This window comes from Macaca thibetana, chromosome 5 (assembly GCF_024542745.1).
Source record: "Macaca thibetana thibetana isolate TM-01 chromosome 5, ASM2454274v1, whole genome shotgun sequence".
NCBI classification, from domain to species: domain Eukaryota; kingdom Metazoa; phylum Chordata; class Mammalia; order Primates; family Cercopithecidae; genus Macaca; species Macaca thibetana.
Window position 1 is genome coordinate 67,988,318 of NC_065582.1, and position 15,783 is coordinate 68,004,100.

A 15,783-nucleotide genomic window follows, 5' to 3' on the forward strand; every position below is an offset into this window, starting at 1 on the left:
TAGAGATCTTTCACCTCCCTGGTTAGCTGTATTCCTAGGTAAAATACCTGGAAATTTTTCTGTGGCAATTGTAAATGGTGATTGCATTCCTGATTTGGCTCTTACTTTGTTGTTTGTGTGTAGTGGGTTGGCTCATTCTAAAAGTCAGCTCGTCACTCAAAACTTATCTTCAACTGTAGAAGTGGGTTTGCATATATTAATTATTTTTTATTAAAACATTGTAGTAAAACTTATTAACATAATTAGCTTGGCTTAATTCAGAGGAAAAGCTCCATGTGCACAGGTTTTTTTTTTGTTTTTCAACTATCTTCTCCATGTTTCTGGCTGTGCCCATCATAATATCATGCAAGAACCTATCAGAATCTAACAGAATACTCTTACCTAACTCCATTAGGTAGGAGTTAGCCCTCTTAGGCAATTGGGAACTGCAATATCCGTTCTAACTGCAAATGGCTGTTAATAGAGGAGAACTCAAAAACCAGTGGCTTATTGAACCACATAAAGGGCAAAACAACCATCACTGTCACCACCACCACCACCACCGCCACCACCACAACAACAATAACAACAAACAGTGGTTTAAATAAGATAGCTTATTTTCCTTTCACATACCGTGAAGACTGATAGTAGCCAGCCTTGGGCTGTTTCTTGTCTATGATCCCATCAGCAACCCAGATTCCTACCTTCCTATTCCTCTATTATTTAATTGTGGCTTCATCTACAAGATCATTCTGTGATCACAAAGGGTTTCTATCTATCATATTTGCATTCTGGAAGGATGCAGTGGGAAAAGAAAAATGATATGCCTTGCAGATGAGTCACTCCTGTTTAAAGAGTTTCCCAGAAGCTCTGCCCAGTATGTTAGGTTCATATACCATAGACCACATAAGCAAGGGCATCTGGGAGATGAGTTAGTAATTATTTTTTAGCTGAGCTTATTGCTGCTGCTATGGACATTTTCAGGTGCTTTGTATAAAATTTGGACTTCCCAAATTGTTACTCTTAGATTGATAATACCATTTTTTTTTTTTGTACGAAAGGATATGTATTCAACAGTTTTATGGTACCCTCTCACTACAGGCAGTTGTTTCTCACATCCATTCCGAAATAACATGCCTGCAAATGTGAGTGCAGTGTGCTTTCTGCTACCCAACCACCACAATACAGAGGGTTCTGTTGTAGAAAGGAAGAATAGGTATTGTGTAGACAGCAGCCATTTCCATACCTCCTGTATGGAAAATAATATCCCAAGACCCTTGGCTGCCTTGATTACATTTTCTCTAGCTATGTTACAAAAGCATTACTTGCCTTGTCTCTTTTTATCATCAAATTGCCTCTTTTTCTAATCAATTTCTACAATTTGTACTATAGTACACAGTGCATAAATTGTCCTTAAATCAATTTTCTTTCTTTATTTTCCCAACTGAAATGATATGTAGGCCACTGAGTTGCGCTTTCTTTCTCTGTAATCATTCTTAAACCAATCTTGAATCCTTTAGGTGGATAACTAAAGGCAGGTTGATGGAGTTGTCATAGCATTAATGAAATATACTTAAAAGGTAGGTTAACAAGAACTTCAAGTCAGTGTTAAAAAAAATAGATATTCTGATTTTTAAATATCCATTAAAGTTTAGAAAGAAGAAATTTAGGCCAGGTGCGGTGGCTCGCGTCTGTAATCCCAGCACTTTAAGAGGCTGAGGCAGGCGGATCACAAGGTCAGGAGATCGAGACCATCCTGGCTAACACGGTGAAACCCCGTCTCTACTAAAAATACAAAAAATTAGCCAGGCGTGGTGGCATGTGCCTGTAGTCCCAGCTACTCAGGAGGGTGACGCAGGAGAATCGCTTGAACGCAGGAGGCGGAGGTTGCAGTGAGCTGAGATCCGGCCACTGCACTCCAGCCTGGGCGACAGTGAGGCTTCGTCTTAAAAAAAAAAAAAAAAAGGAAGGAAAGAAGAAATTTATTTTTTATCCTTTTAAATTTTGCAGAAATCTAAATAATGGTTTAAAAAAGCCCTGGTGTTCCACTTTCTCACGACTCTCTTCAGTTCACCATACCTACTAGTTTATATTAATAGGCTCAGGTCAGTTCTAATTCGAAAAGTCCGGGTCCTGAGCAGGAATTACACAGGGACCCCACTCAGAAGGTCTTGGTCTTTGTATAAAACTCCACTTTTTATATAATACCCTGTAGCTGTTCCCATACGTCTTGAACAAATACTTTGTTTTCCAGACTCCTAGCACGAGGACTTGGGCAATTATTTCACTGCTTTCTATCCTGTTTTTTGTTGTCTGACCTGAACTTCTGTCTTTGTTTCCTTGAAATCATTGTACCCAGTTCTTACTCTCTGAGTTTGCTGATTTTTTTCTGAATTTTATCTGTGGTGAAATTACCTTTTGATTGTTGTGTGCATTATGTGCATTTGGTTTTGTGGTATGTTTTAAATATTGTGCATTTATATTAAGAGCTTCTTTCTCCAGCCCATTTCTAAGTGGGAGCCCTGAGTGAACCTGCCACAGGAATTTTATGATTGTTTATAGTTGTTTTTTTTTTTTTTTTGAAATGGAGTCTCGCCCTGTCACTCAGGCTGGAATGCAGTGGGGCGATCTCGGCTCACCGCAACCTCCGCCTCCAGGTTTTCCAACGATTCTCCTGCCTCAGCCTCCCCAGTAGCTGGGATTACAGGCACATGCCACCACACCCGACTAATTTTTATATCTTTAGTAGAGACGGGGTTTCCCCACGCTGGTCAGGCTGGTCTTGAACTCCTGACCTTGTGATTCACCCACCTCAGCCTCCCAAAGTGCTGGTATTACAGGCGTGAGCCACCGTGCCCGGCAGTTTGTAGTTGTTTTTAATATGGGCTAGCTGTTGTTAACTATTATTTATTTTGTTTTCAACTTCATGAGGTTAACTTGGTGTGGAACTGAGAAGGAAAGTTAAATTGCACTAAATTTGTATAGGCTTTCTAATTTCTGGGCTCTTTTCAGATATTTCTGGATCTTTGCTTTCTCTTTCTGGAGGTTTTATCTCTCTTTTCTGGCATGTTTTAATTATCCCAGTACATAACCATGACAGTGGTAGGATCTTTTGTAAGAAAGTATTCATCCTTGTCTTCTGTTTTTCTTCTGTTTTTTGTCTTTCTTCTTTGCCCCCAGAGGACTTCTTCCATGGTTCTCACTGGGCCCAGCCTTGTCATGATAAGCTTGTTCTCATCTGGGTTTACATTTTCTCATGAAATCCTTCATGAGTGATCAGTCCACCCCTGCGGTAGGTCACTCTGAGCGTCCCCAGGGGCAGTGGATCTGCTTCAGTGTTTGCTTTCCATGTAGCACTGTGGATCTCAACTGGAGGCTATTGTGCCCCCACTCAAGGGGACATTTGGCAATGTCTGGAAACATTTTTGGCTCTCACAGTAGAGGGGGCTGCCTGCTGGTATCTAGTAGGCAGAGACCAAAGATGCTGCTAAACATCCCACAATGCCCAGGCCAGCCCCACGCAATAATAATTTGGCTCAAAATCTTGGTATACGTGAGGCTGAGGAAACTTGACTTAGCAGATGACTCAGGGATATATTGAGGCTCCCCCAGTTTCTGCTCCCAGTGCCTTGGTGGTAGGAGAGCCTTCTTTAGAGGAATACTCCTGTTTTACCACTGGCCACTGCTGCCGAGAGGACTCACAGTTCTGAATTTCCCTGTGGCTCTCTGAGTCTTCAGAAATGGGAAGAAGGTGTTCCTGGACCTTTTAATTTGTGGCATAGCCCACGTTCACGTTTTTCAAACATCACAGTGTGATTGCTGGAGACCAGTGGACAAAATGGTAACAGAACTCTGTAGTTTTTCATTTGTGTTTGTTTGAAAGGTCAAACTTAGTGAGATATATTTTAGATGTAGTAGAATCACCCTTTTTAGGTGTATAGTTTTATGAATTTTGACAGATGCATGGTAGCTATATACACTAGCACAATAAGGCTGCAGAGCACCTCCATCACCTCAAAGCATTCTCCTAGGCCTCATTTATAGTCGATCTCCTCTTCCTGTCCCCAGCCACAACCATTAGTCTCATTTCTGTTCCCACAGTTTTGCTGATTCTGGAATGGAAACTTTAGGTTTTTGCTTCTTCCACTTAAAGTAATGCTTAGGAGATTTATACATGCTGCTGTATCAATTTTTATTCCTTTTCATTGCTCTGTAAGATTCCACTCTATGGAGGTACCATAATCTGTTTATCTATTCACCAGAAAATGGACACTTTTTTTGCAGTTTTAAAACATTTTTTTGCAGTTTAAAAAAAATGTTTAAATAGGTTTCTATTTCCCTGTAAATAACTTTTGGGTATTTTGGGTTCACATGTTTAACTTTGAGCTTACGTTTAACTTTATGCAAAACTGACATACTTGTTTTCGGTGTGGCTGCACAGCTTTGTATTGCCATCAGTTATGCATGGGTTTCAGTTGTTCCTCATTCTACTCAGCACTTGGTATTGCAAGCTTTTATTATTTTTTTGAAAAGCTATTCTAATAGGTGTGTAGTAGTATCCATAATAGGTGTGTAGTGGTTTTCATTTGCACTTCTAGTAATAACAACGCTGATCATCTTTTCATATTCTTTTTTTAAAATTATTTTTTATTATTATACTTTAAGTTCTAGGGTACATGTGCATAACGTGCAGGTTTGTTACACCCATCAACTCGTCAGCACCCATCAACTCGTCATTTACATTAGGTATAACTCCCAATGCAATCCCTCCCCCCTCCCCCCTCCCCATGATAGGCCTTGGTGTGTGATGTTCCCCTTCCCGAGTCCAAGTGATCTCATTGTTCAGTTCCCACCTATGAGTGAGAACATGCGGTGTTTGGTTTTCTGTTCTTGTGATAGTTTGCTAAGAATGATGGTTTCCAGCTTCATCCATGTCCCTACAAAGGACACAAACTCATCCTTTTTTGTGGCTGCATAGTATTCCATGGTGTATATGCGCCACATTTTCTTAATCCAGTCTGTTACTGATGGACATTTGGGTTGATTCCAAGTCTTTGCTATTGTGAATAGTGCCGCAATAAACATACGTGTGCATGTGTCTTTATAGCAGCATGATTTATAATCCTTTGGGTATATACCCAGGAATGGGATGGCTGGGTCATATGGTACATCTAGTTCTAGATCCTTGAGGAATCGCCATACTGTTTTCCATAATGGTTGAACTAGTTTACAATCCCACCAACAGTGTAAAAGTGTTCCTGTTTCTCCACATCCTCTCCAGCACCTGTTGTTTCCTGACTTTTTAATGATCGCCATTTTAACTGGTGTGAGATGGTATCTCATTGTGGTTTTGATATGCATTTCTCTGATGGCGAGTGATGATGAGCATTTTTTCATGTGTCTGTTGGCTGTATGAATGTCTTCTTTTGAGAAATGTCTGTTCATATCCTTTGCCCACTTTTTGATGGGGTTGTTTGTTTTTTTTCTTGTAAATTTGTTTGAGTTCTTTGTAGGTTCTGGATATGAGCCCTTTGTCAGATGAGTAGATTGCAAAAATTTTCTACCATTCTGTAGGTTGCCTGTTCACTCTGTTCACAGCTTTTGCTGTGCAGAAGCTCTTTAGTTTAATGAGATCCCATTTGTCAATTTTGGCTTTTGCTGCCGTTGCTTTTGGTGTTTTAGACATGAAGTCTTTGCCCATGCCTATGTCCTGAATGGTACTACCTAGGTTTTCTTCTAGGGTTTTTATGGTGTTAGGTCTAACATTTAAGTCTCTAATCCATCTTGAATTGGAAAAAACTGCTTTAAAGTTCATATGGAACCAAAAAAGAGCCCGCATCTCCAAGACAATCCTAAGTCAAAAGAACAAAGCTGGAGGCATCACGCTACCTGACTTCAAACTATACTACAAGGCTACAGTAACCAAAACAGCATGGTACTGGTACCAAAACAGAGATATAGACCAATGGAACAGAACAGAGTCCTCAGAAATAATACCACACATCTACAGCCATCTGATCTTTGACAAACCTGAGAGAAACAAGAAATGGGGAAAGGATTCCCTATTTAATAAATGGTGCTGGGAAAATTGGCTAACCATAAGTAGAAAGCTGAAACTGGATCCTTTCCTTACTCCTTATATGAAAATTAATTCATCTTTTCATATTCTTATGTGCCACAGTATAGCCTTTTTGGTTGAAATGTTTGTTTAGCTCTTTTGCCTATTTGTTTTCTTGCTGCTGAGATTTGAGAGTGCTTTATATATTCTGGATACCAATTATTTATCAGATATGTGTTTTTCAAATATTTTCTTCTAGTCTGGGATTTATATTTTCCCTTTTTCTTTCATGGCTCATGTCCTTTTTCCTAAGAAGGCAGAGAACTCTGCATAGCCCAAGGTCACAAAAAATTTCTCTTATGTTTTCTTTCAGGAGTTTAAAGTTTTAGACTTTGTATTGAGATCTATGATCCATTTTAATCTAATTTTATATATCATGCTACTATGTATAAAATATAGTTGTCCAGTTTTACTCCCAACTTTAGAATCACGTTATGTACAACCCTTGAACTCCTCTGCTGTGGGATTCTCGATAAATCCCCTTCTTTGTTCCTGCAGGCAGGCAATGGGCTCTGCAGGGGATCTCACTGGAGAGGGTTTTCATAATATTTGCCTTTTGTCTTATCTTCCATCAGTGGGGAAGATGGCAGAGAAAGGCATACAAGCATCTGGAATTTTGAGAGGTTAATTACCTCAGTAATGAGGCTTATAGACTTAAGTCATGATCGCCAAATAGACATACTGGACATCAGCTTTCCTCTGCCTCCCTCAACACTAAATGAAATTGCCAAATCTTGGGAGAGTCTCCCCTCCCATGGAAACATGTGAGTCTAGAATAGGAAAAGAGAGTTAGTAATCTGAGTCCAGGAAGTCTTTAGAAGCCACTGGGCTCAAGTACTACTGTAGATGCTGCTCTGAAAATCGAGTGCAAGTTAGAGATACTTGGACAATGTGGCTCAGAGTATCTGATATCAGGGACCTTAGAGTCCTAAGGTATTTGAGCAGATGTCTAGGAGAGGCCAGAAGCAAGCCATTGTGAGAAACTCAGTCAAAAGGGGATTGTTGAGGGGTAGCATCTGGTAGTGAAAACCTAGGCAAAGGACAGTGAAGAAAGACTGATGGTGTTGATTTTGACTCCTAATCCCAGGGATGTGGAAATATCAGACAAAACAGTGGAGAATTTTGCACTAGTGAACAAGAGGGCAATGTGCTGGACATTTATGCATCATTTTCACTTACCCATAACTCATTTGTGCTCGTAAAAATGGTGTGGATATTATTCCCAGTTTGTAGATGAGGAAAAAATATAGCTACGGAAAACTAAGTGGTTTGCTCCCAAGGTCACATAGCGAGTAATAGTAGAGTTAGGATACACCTTCAGTGTTGGCTTCATCTTTGTTATTTCTTTTGATGAACAAAAACCAGAGTGGAAGCAGTGTGTGTATATGTGTCTACAGCATATCTATTTCTCCATATATATTATGGAGAAAATGTACTATGTAGAGTATTACATGTATAGTTAAACATATTTATAAAGAACATTGATCCTGGAGGCCAGAATAGGACTGTGTGTAATGGGTTAAAGCAGCCCCAGCTCCAAGGTTGAGGGCTCCTTGGGTCAAGAGCCAAATGTTTAATTAAGCCATCCCCTCCTGCAATATTATTCAGGGTCCTTGGGTGGACTGTGTTATGTTGTGTAAGCACTTGGAGCTATTTCCTTCTATAGTAGTTGGTGCTCTTTTCTCTCCTTTCTAACAATTGCTTTGAATCCTTAAGACAATCACAGTGTTTTGTCCTAGGCCTGGGTATATCTTACCAGTTGATTTGCCAAGTATTCATCTTGCTTCTCTTAAAGATTTGAGTGATACCTCAGGACGCTGAATGTCTACCTCTAGTGCTGAGTTGATTTCACTCAATCCTATTGCCACTTGGGTTGTCATAATTCTTTCAAAAATATAGCTGTCAAGAAATTTTTTTCTTGATGTTTCTCTCTCTATGCAAAAGACACTGTAAGTCAAATATAAATAATGTAATCAGAAAGTGCAAGCAAGACCTCATGCCTCATTGCCACTGTTTACATGTATCTTAAGATGTGTTCCCTTATGTTATGCTGTGCTGCAGATTTTTTTTTTTTTCAGCCTGACCAGATTGTCCCTTCCTTGTGGCTTATGTATTGAAACACACATTCAACTCTTTGTTCCCCAAGAACTTCCTGTTACTCCTTCTTGTGGGTGGGTACCTTGGATGGTTGCCAGTGCTGGTGGTTGAACTGCTCAGATATGTGGCCTGGAGAGAGATGAATTCAATTCACTTCAATTGCCTCACTGGAACCATAACCTGGGTAAAAGGCACAATTTCTAAGGAGGACTCCTTTTAAAAATTTCCTATTTTTCTTAAGACCCCTGAAAGTGAATGATTTATGCACTAAGGAGAGGCACAGTGGGATCTAGGGCAATGGTATTGGAACTAGGCTGTCAGGAGTTTCTTGGTAGGCAAGTCTGTGCTCAGCACATTTACTACGCCAGGCCTGACCTTTGGGGAAGCAGAGCTTTACGATGATAATGCTGGAACAGTTCTACCTCCTTCCTAGATTGCTCCAGCTCGTGTGCATGTGAATGAGAACTCTTTGAAAGAGTTCAGCATAGGAGTTTCTTTAATCTCATGGGAGGAAGTGGCTGGAGCTTCCCTATGAAGATGGACTCTGGAGTCTCTAGTCACTTGTCCAAGTCCTCTCTCAGCCATTAGAGAATGGGTGTCCAATCCTTTGTCCTCTCTGAGCCGCACTGGAAGAATAATTGTTTTGGGCCACACATAAAATACACTAAAATTAACAATGGCAGATAAGCTAAAAAAAAATTGCAAAAAGCCCTCATGTTTTAGAAAATTTAAGAATTTGTATTGGGCTGCATTCAAAGCTGTCCTGGGCTGCATGTGGCCCACGGGCTGTGGGTTGGACAAGTTTGCATTAGAGGGTTCATATGTGTCCTGATCACTTGAACTATGGGCTGAGGTCTCTGTTCTTTGAAAACTAGCTCATGATCTACCATTGTTTGGCATTTGGCACCTCTTTCTCTCTGCACCAAATCTTTTGCCTTAGCAAAGCAGCCTAACACATTGGTGATTCTGCAACATTCCTGCACAAAAAGTGAAGTTATAGAATGTTGATAAACTAGTAGATAAAAGTCACTGAAATGATTTTATAGTTATTCTGAAAGTATCAATATTTGTTGGATAAGAATATAATATTCAGACCAGTGTGCAAAAAAGAACAGTGTATCTTGATAACTAGTGCTTTTACCTATTAATAAGAACCTAATTATTACCACATACATTTTATAATTCTGTGACAGTTTGAGGATACTGTAATCATGTTTAGAAATGCTACCAAGTCTTAGAAGTCTCCAAAATATTGCTGTTTGTGGAAATTGTAAAACTTGAAAATGATTGCCAGAATATCTCAAAATGTCAATAGAATTTTCAGAGCAGAGCTGCCTCATTGATTTTTGCAACCTCTTTTACTGTCTTTGTGATCACCTAAATTGTTACATTTGGAACTATTTCTCAGCTTATCTGCTTGTATGCCTTCTTTATTCCCTTAAAGTTCTACCAACAATCATTTTCTACTTGAATGAAATGATCCTTTGCTTTCCTGAATACACATGTAATACATCTAGTTAAAAAGAAATTCACACACACAAACAAAACCTTAGAAAAATAAAAACACTCTTCATATGGTTGGAAGTTTAATCCAAGTCCTATCCCAATATGTATATCAAAACTTCCTCACTCTCACATTGGAGAAATGAATTAGGACCTTAAACTTCACACTTTAATGACAGTTCAAACAAAAAAATCTAAATGTTAACACATTGTGCAACTATCTGGTAAGACAGGGTTGACATTCAAAATAGTGATCGGCTATTAACAATAGTGGACAGAATGATAGGATGGATGGATGAGCATTGGCTACACATCAGACCTGCATTAAAAAATATCTAATTCCTTACCTTGGAAAGGGACAAATTTCAGGCATTTATTTACAAGATATGATGAAACTCTACTATGCCTTAGAGATGTAGCTAGGACTTCCAAAATCCAAATATATGAGTTAGTGTCATAGTTAATTTTATGTGTCAACTTGGCTAGGGTATGAGCAAGCTGACTTTGCCCAGTTGTTTGGTCAAACACCAGTCTAGATGTCACTGTGAAAGTATTTGTCTTAGATGTGGTTAACACTTAAATCAGTAGACATTGAGTAAAACAGATTATCCTCTGTATTAGTCTATTTTCATGTTGCTGATAAAGACACACCCAAGACTGGGCAATTTACAAAACAAAGAGGTGTAACTGGCTTACAGTTCCATTTGGCTGGGGAAGCCTCACAATCATGACAGAGGAGCAAGTCATATCTGACATGGATGGCAGCAAGCAAAAAGACGGCTTGTGCAGGAAAACTCCTTATAACGACCATCAGCTCTCGTGAGACTTACTCACTATCACGAGAACAGCAAGGGAAAGACCTGCCCCCATGATTCAATTACTTCCGACTGGGTCCCTCCCACAACGTATGGGAATTCAAGATAAGATTTTGGTGGGGACACAGCCAAACCATATCATCCTCTATATTGTAGGTGGGCCTTATCCAATTAGTTGAAGGCCTTACTAGAACAAATATTGGGGTTTCCTGAAGTAGAAGAAATTCTCCCCAAGACTGAAACATGGAAATCATGTCTGGGTTTCTAGCCAGTGCCTGCAGAATTTAGACTCAAGTGAGCAACATCAACTCTTACTAAGCCTCTAGTCTGCTGATCTACTCTACAGACTTTGCACTTGGAACCCCTATAATCATGTGAGCCTATTCCTTAAAATAAGTCTCCCTCCATACCCACCCCCCACACAAACACACACAGAGTCCTATTGGTCTCTTTCTCTGAAGAACTCTAACACAGTTAGAGACCAAGATTAGTGGTAACCTGCCTTAAAAAAATGCCCCAGAAAGGTTGAACTTGGGCAAATGGGCACTGGTGATCCTCAGCCCTCAGTTGAAGACTGGATTCTTCTAGAACTTGACTACATAGTCTTCTCTTTCTAGTTGAAGACTGGATTCTTCTAAAAATTGACTGCATAGACTTCTCTTTCTATCTCTGCATTCAAATTTGGATTTCCTAAGTACTGTGTTCAGGAAACGCTATCATTCCTTACAAGCACCATCAGCATAATAATTTACCTGAATGACCCTATGTGGTTGTGATTCTGTATTTTCAGAGGCTTTCAGAAGGATGTTTTCTTGCAGTTTTTCTGCTTTCATGCCTACTGTCTTAGTCCAATCTGGATGCTATGACAAAAATACCACAGACTACGTAGCTTAAACACAGAAATTTATTTTTCATCGTTCTGGAGTCTGGGAAGTCCAGGATCAAGGTGCTGGCGCTTCTATTGTCATGAGGGCCTGCTTGCATCCTGAACAGATAGCAGTCTTCTTGTTGTACCCTCACATGGCAGAAAGCAGAGAGAAAGGAAGCAAACTCTCTCTCCTGTCTCTTCTTACAAGGGCACACCTTCATGATCTACACACCTCCTAAAAGCCCCATCTCCTGTTATCATCACATTGGAGGTTAAGATTTCAACATATACGTTTTAGGGAGGCACAACATTCAGTCCATAGCATTCCACAATTCTTAACCCCAGGAAGCAAGCCTCCAAAGAACGGATAGACAATGATGAATATCTGAGGATGAATATCATGCTCTTGTATTTTATGTTCAAGGATAAGAGACAAACTTTCTGCAATTTTTTGCCAATTTGTTAAGACACTTAGCTGTTTAGTTCCGATTATCTTAAATTTATGACTTCTATAAATCTAGATGCTAGATCACTTCATTCTATTTTAAGCATAACACATTATTAAAATGATTTATTCCTTAATCTCTTTTCTTGATTAGCCTGTAAGCTTCTTGGAGTCAGGGACAATGACTTACTCATGTTTGAATTTGTAGTACCTAACATAGTGCCTGTTAATAACACATGTTTAATAAAAATTTGAATAAATGATTATCACCAAGGTTGAACATTTTATAATATATTTTACTGCTGAGAAGAAACAATATGTAAAATTCTGAATAAATGAGTAATATTATTTATCCCAAATCAGTTTCTTTCTTTATGTGTATTCAGCAAAACTCTATTCAAACAGCAGAAAACAAAAGATCCCAAGGGCTTTAATTTATATCCTTCTCTACTGAGCTCTATGTATGTGGTTTCTATATTATTTAATATCTTTATTTTATGAATAATCCAATGAATTAAATGACAGTTAAGGGAATTTTAGCATGTGCTAGAAGTCCAACTGAAATTTGATAATACTTAATGCAGTGAAATTTACTTATAAGGTACAATTTAACAGTACTATTTAAATTGTGCATCCTTCACTATAAACCGAACCAGTTAATTGAATATACCCCCAAACTATATATATATATATATATATTTTTTTTTAACTGCACATGGCTTTTTATCAATGAGGATCCTAGGGAAAAAATGGGGCTATTAACTTGAATTCAGATTACAAATAATAAAGTAAAGACAAGGCACTGTGAGGGCAGACACATTGCTATGGTGTTCAATTATCCTACTGGAAAAATGGGAACTTGAAGGGAAAAATTTGTACTGAATGAAGCCATTTCTTCTAATTACTTTTTTGTAGTTAAGTGAGTGAAGTTGGGGGATAGGCAACCATCAGGCACACAGCTAAGAATCTGAAGTAGTCACAGCTACATTTTACATCCTGTTCAATTGAGAACTTCTCGCATAGCTTGTTACACATCCATCAGCCCAGATATAATTAGAGGCAGAAAGTATTTTACAGTCTAGAGGAAAGTTATTGATTGTTAACAATCAATAACAAGAGAAGGTAAATATTAAGCCAGCCAGGACAAGAAAGTTGTGGAATACAGGAAAGAGAGTCGGAAACCAACTCTAAGATGGGAAATAAAATATTGAATATGCTATATTATGGGAACATGGAGAACTATGGTCTAAAAGCCAATGTCATGCTTGTAGCCAATTAGCTATATGCTTCAGCACTGTGGACCGGCAGGACTCTGCAGGTCTTTGGACATGCCAGATCCCATCAGAACCTCTGAGATGTCCCTGATGATTCTGGTGTCATGCTAGGGTGCATGGGGACATGTTTTTCTTATGCTCCCTGTAATCCCCATGGAGATCTTAGCTATGTGTCCGCAATATTGAATACCAGACTGAATCCAAGGAAAGTTCTTACAGAAAATAGTGTCATCAAAATTGACAAGAAAAAAGAAAAAAAGAGCTTGAGTTAAACAGTAAGTGTTAAGTAAATTGACATTATAATCAAAGTACCTCAAGCCAAGATATTTCTACAGATGAGTTCTCATTTTTCAAGGAAGAAAAAATTCCTTTCTTATTTGAATTATTCCGAAAAAAATAAACATGAGTAATCTGATCACCTTGCTTTATGAGGCTAGTTAAATTATGACTCTAAAACCAGGTAAGAGTAATGCAAGGAAATCATTGCTTAATTTTCCTTATGGCAATAGAGGTAAAAATAGTAAATAAAAAATCAGCAACCAAATCCAGTTGTGTGAACCAGAGTATATTATGATAAAAGAGGCTTTATATTAGTAATGCAAATATGATTTTACATTAGAAAAATCTATCAATGTAATTCCTACATTAAAATATTAATGGAGAAAAATAGTTATCTCAGATGATACAGAAAAGTACTTGATACAACACTGATTTAAAATAATTTTTTTTGGTAAGTAAAAATAGAAGAGAATTTCCTTACTGTGGTGAAGGTATGTATCAAAGTCCTGTAGCAAATATTATGGTTAATGAAGAAACTCAGATGCAGTCCTTTTAGGATCAGGGATAAGAAAAGTTGCCTGTTCTCATTGCTACAGTTTAATATAGAGCGACAGGTTTTGGCTAACTCTACAAGGAAAAAAAAGCAACTAAAGTATGTAAATATTGGCAGAGATAAAACACCTTATTTGGAGATAATAATGTTATATAGAAAAAGCATCAGGATCAACAGCAACTTGTAACTAATAACAGAATTCAACAAGTTTGCCAGAATTAAGATCAACTTAAAAAGTCAATAGATAATTTCACATTTATTGGCAAAGAAAATGAACCTCAATCTAAGCCTCACACTTGAAACAGCAATTGACTCAAAATGGATCACAGATTTAAAATATAAAAATAAACTATAAAACTTCTAGAAAAGAATATAGATGAAAAACGTCAGGACTTAGAACTAGGTAAAGAGTTTTTAGACTTGACACCAAAACCATGATTAATAAGAGAGAAAATTGATAAATTTTACTTCCATTAAAAGCTTTTCCTCTGTGAATAACCCTGTTATAAGAATGAAAAGATAAATTATGAACTGGGATAAAATATTTCCAAGTCACATAACTGGCAAAGGCCTTTTATCTACAATGTGTTAAATTCTCAAAACCAAACAGAAGAATACAAACACTTAGACACCTGCGTCCAAGTGTTCTCATTGTTCAATTCCCATCTATGAGTGAGAACATGTGGTGTTTGGTTTTCTGTCCTTGTGAAAGTTTGCTGAGAATGATGGTTTCCAGCTGCATCCATGTTCCTGCAAAGGTCATGAACTCATCCTTTTTTATGGCTGCATAGTATCCCATGGTGTATATGTGCCACATTTTCTTAATCCAGTCTATCACTGATGGACATTTGGGTTGGTTCCAAGTCTTTGCTATTGTGAATGGTGCCACAATAAACATACGTGTGCATGTGTCTTTATAGTAGCATGATTTATAATCCTCTGGGTATATACCCAGTAATGGGATCACTGGGTCAAATGGTATTTCTAATTCTAGATCCTTGAGGAATCGCCACACTGTCTTCCACAATGGTTGAACTAGTTTACAGTCCCACCAACAGTGTAAAAGTGTTCCTATTTCTCCACATCCTCTCCAGCACCTGTTGTTTCCTGACTTTTTAATGATTGCCATTCTAACTGGTGTGAGATGGTATCTCATTGTGGTTTTGATTTGCATTTCTCTGATGACCAGTGATGACGAGCATTTTTTCATGTGTCTGTTGGCTGCATAAATGTCTTCTTTTGAGAAGTGTCTGTTCATATCGTTTGCCCACTGTTTGATGGGGTTGTTTGTTTTTTTCTTGTAAATTCGTTTGAGTTCTTTGTAGATTCTAGATATTAGTTCTTTGTCAGTTGGATAGATTGCAAAAATTTTCTACCATTCTGAAGGTTGCCTGTTCACTCTGACGGTAGTTTCTTTTGCTGTGCAGAAGCTCTTTAGTTTAATTGATCCCATTTGTCAATTTTGGCTTTTGTTGTCATTGATTTGGTGTTTTCGTCATGAAGTCTATGCCCATGCCTATGTCCTGAATGGGAATGGGATTGCCTAGGTTTTCTTCTAGGATTTTTTTTTGAGATGGGGTCTGGCTCTGTCACCCAGGCTGGAGTGCAGTGGCGTGATCTCAGCTCACTGCAAGCTCCGCCTCCCAGATTCATGCCATTCTCCTGCCTCAGCTTCCTGAGTAGCTGGGACTACAGGCACCTACCACCACGCCTGCCTAATTTTTTGTACTTTTTTTTGTTTTTAGTGGACGGGGTTTCACCGTGTTAGCCAGGATGGTCTCGATCCCCTGACCTCGTGATCTGCCTGCCTCGGCCTCCCTCTTCTAGGATTTTTATGGTGTTAGGTCTAACA

The 15,783-nt window shown here is 38.6% G+C and overlaps 1 protein-coding gene across 1 annotated transcript in view; it reads right to left on the reverse strand.

Annotated features, from left to right (window-relative positions):
• The window catches only part of LOC126955751 (signal peptidase complex subunit 2-like), a 705,796-nt gene that overhangs the window by 473,980 nt on the left and 216,033 nt on the right, over positions 1–15,783 (reverse strand). The window lies entirely within an intron of this gene.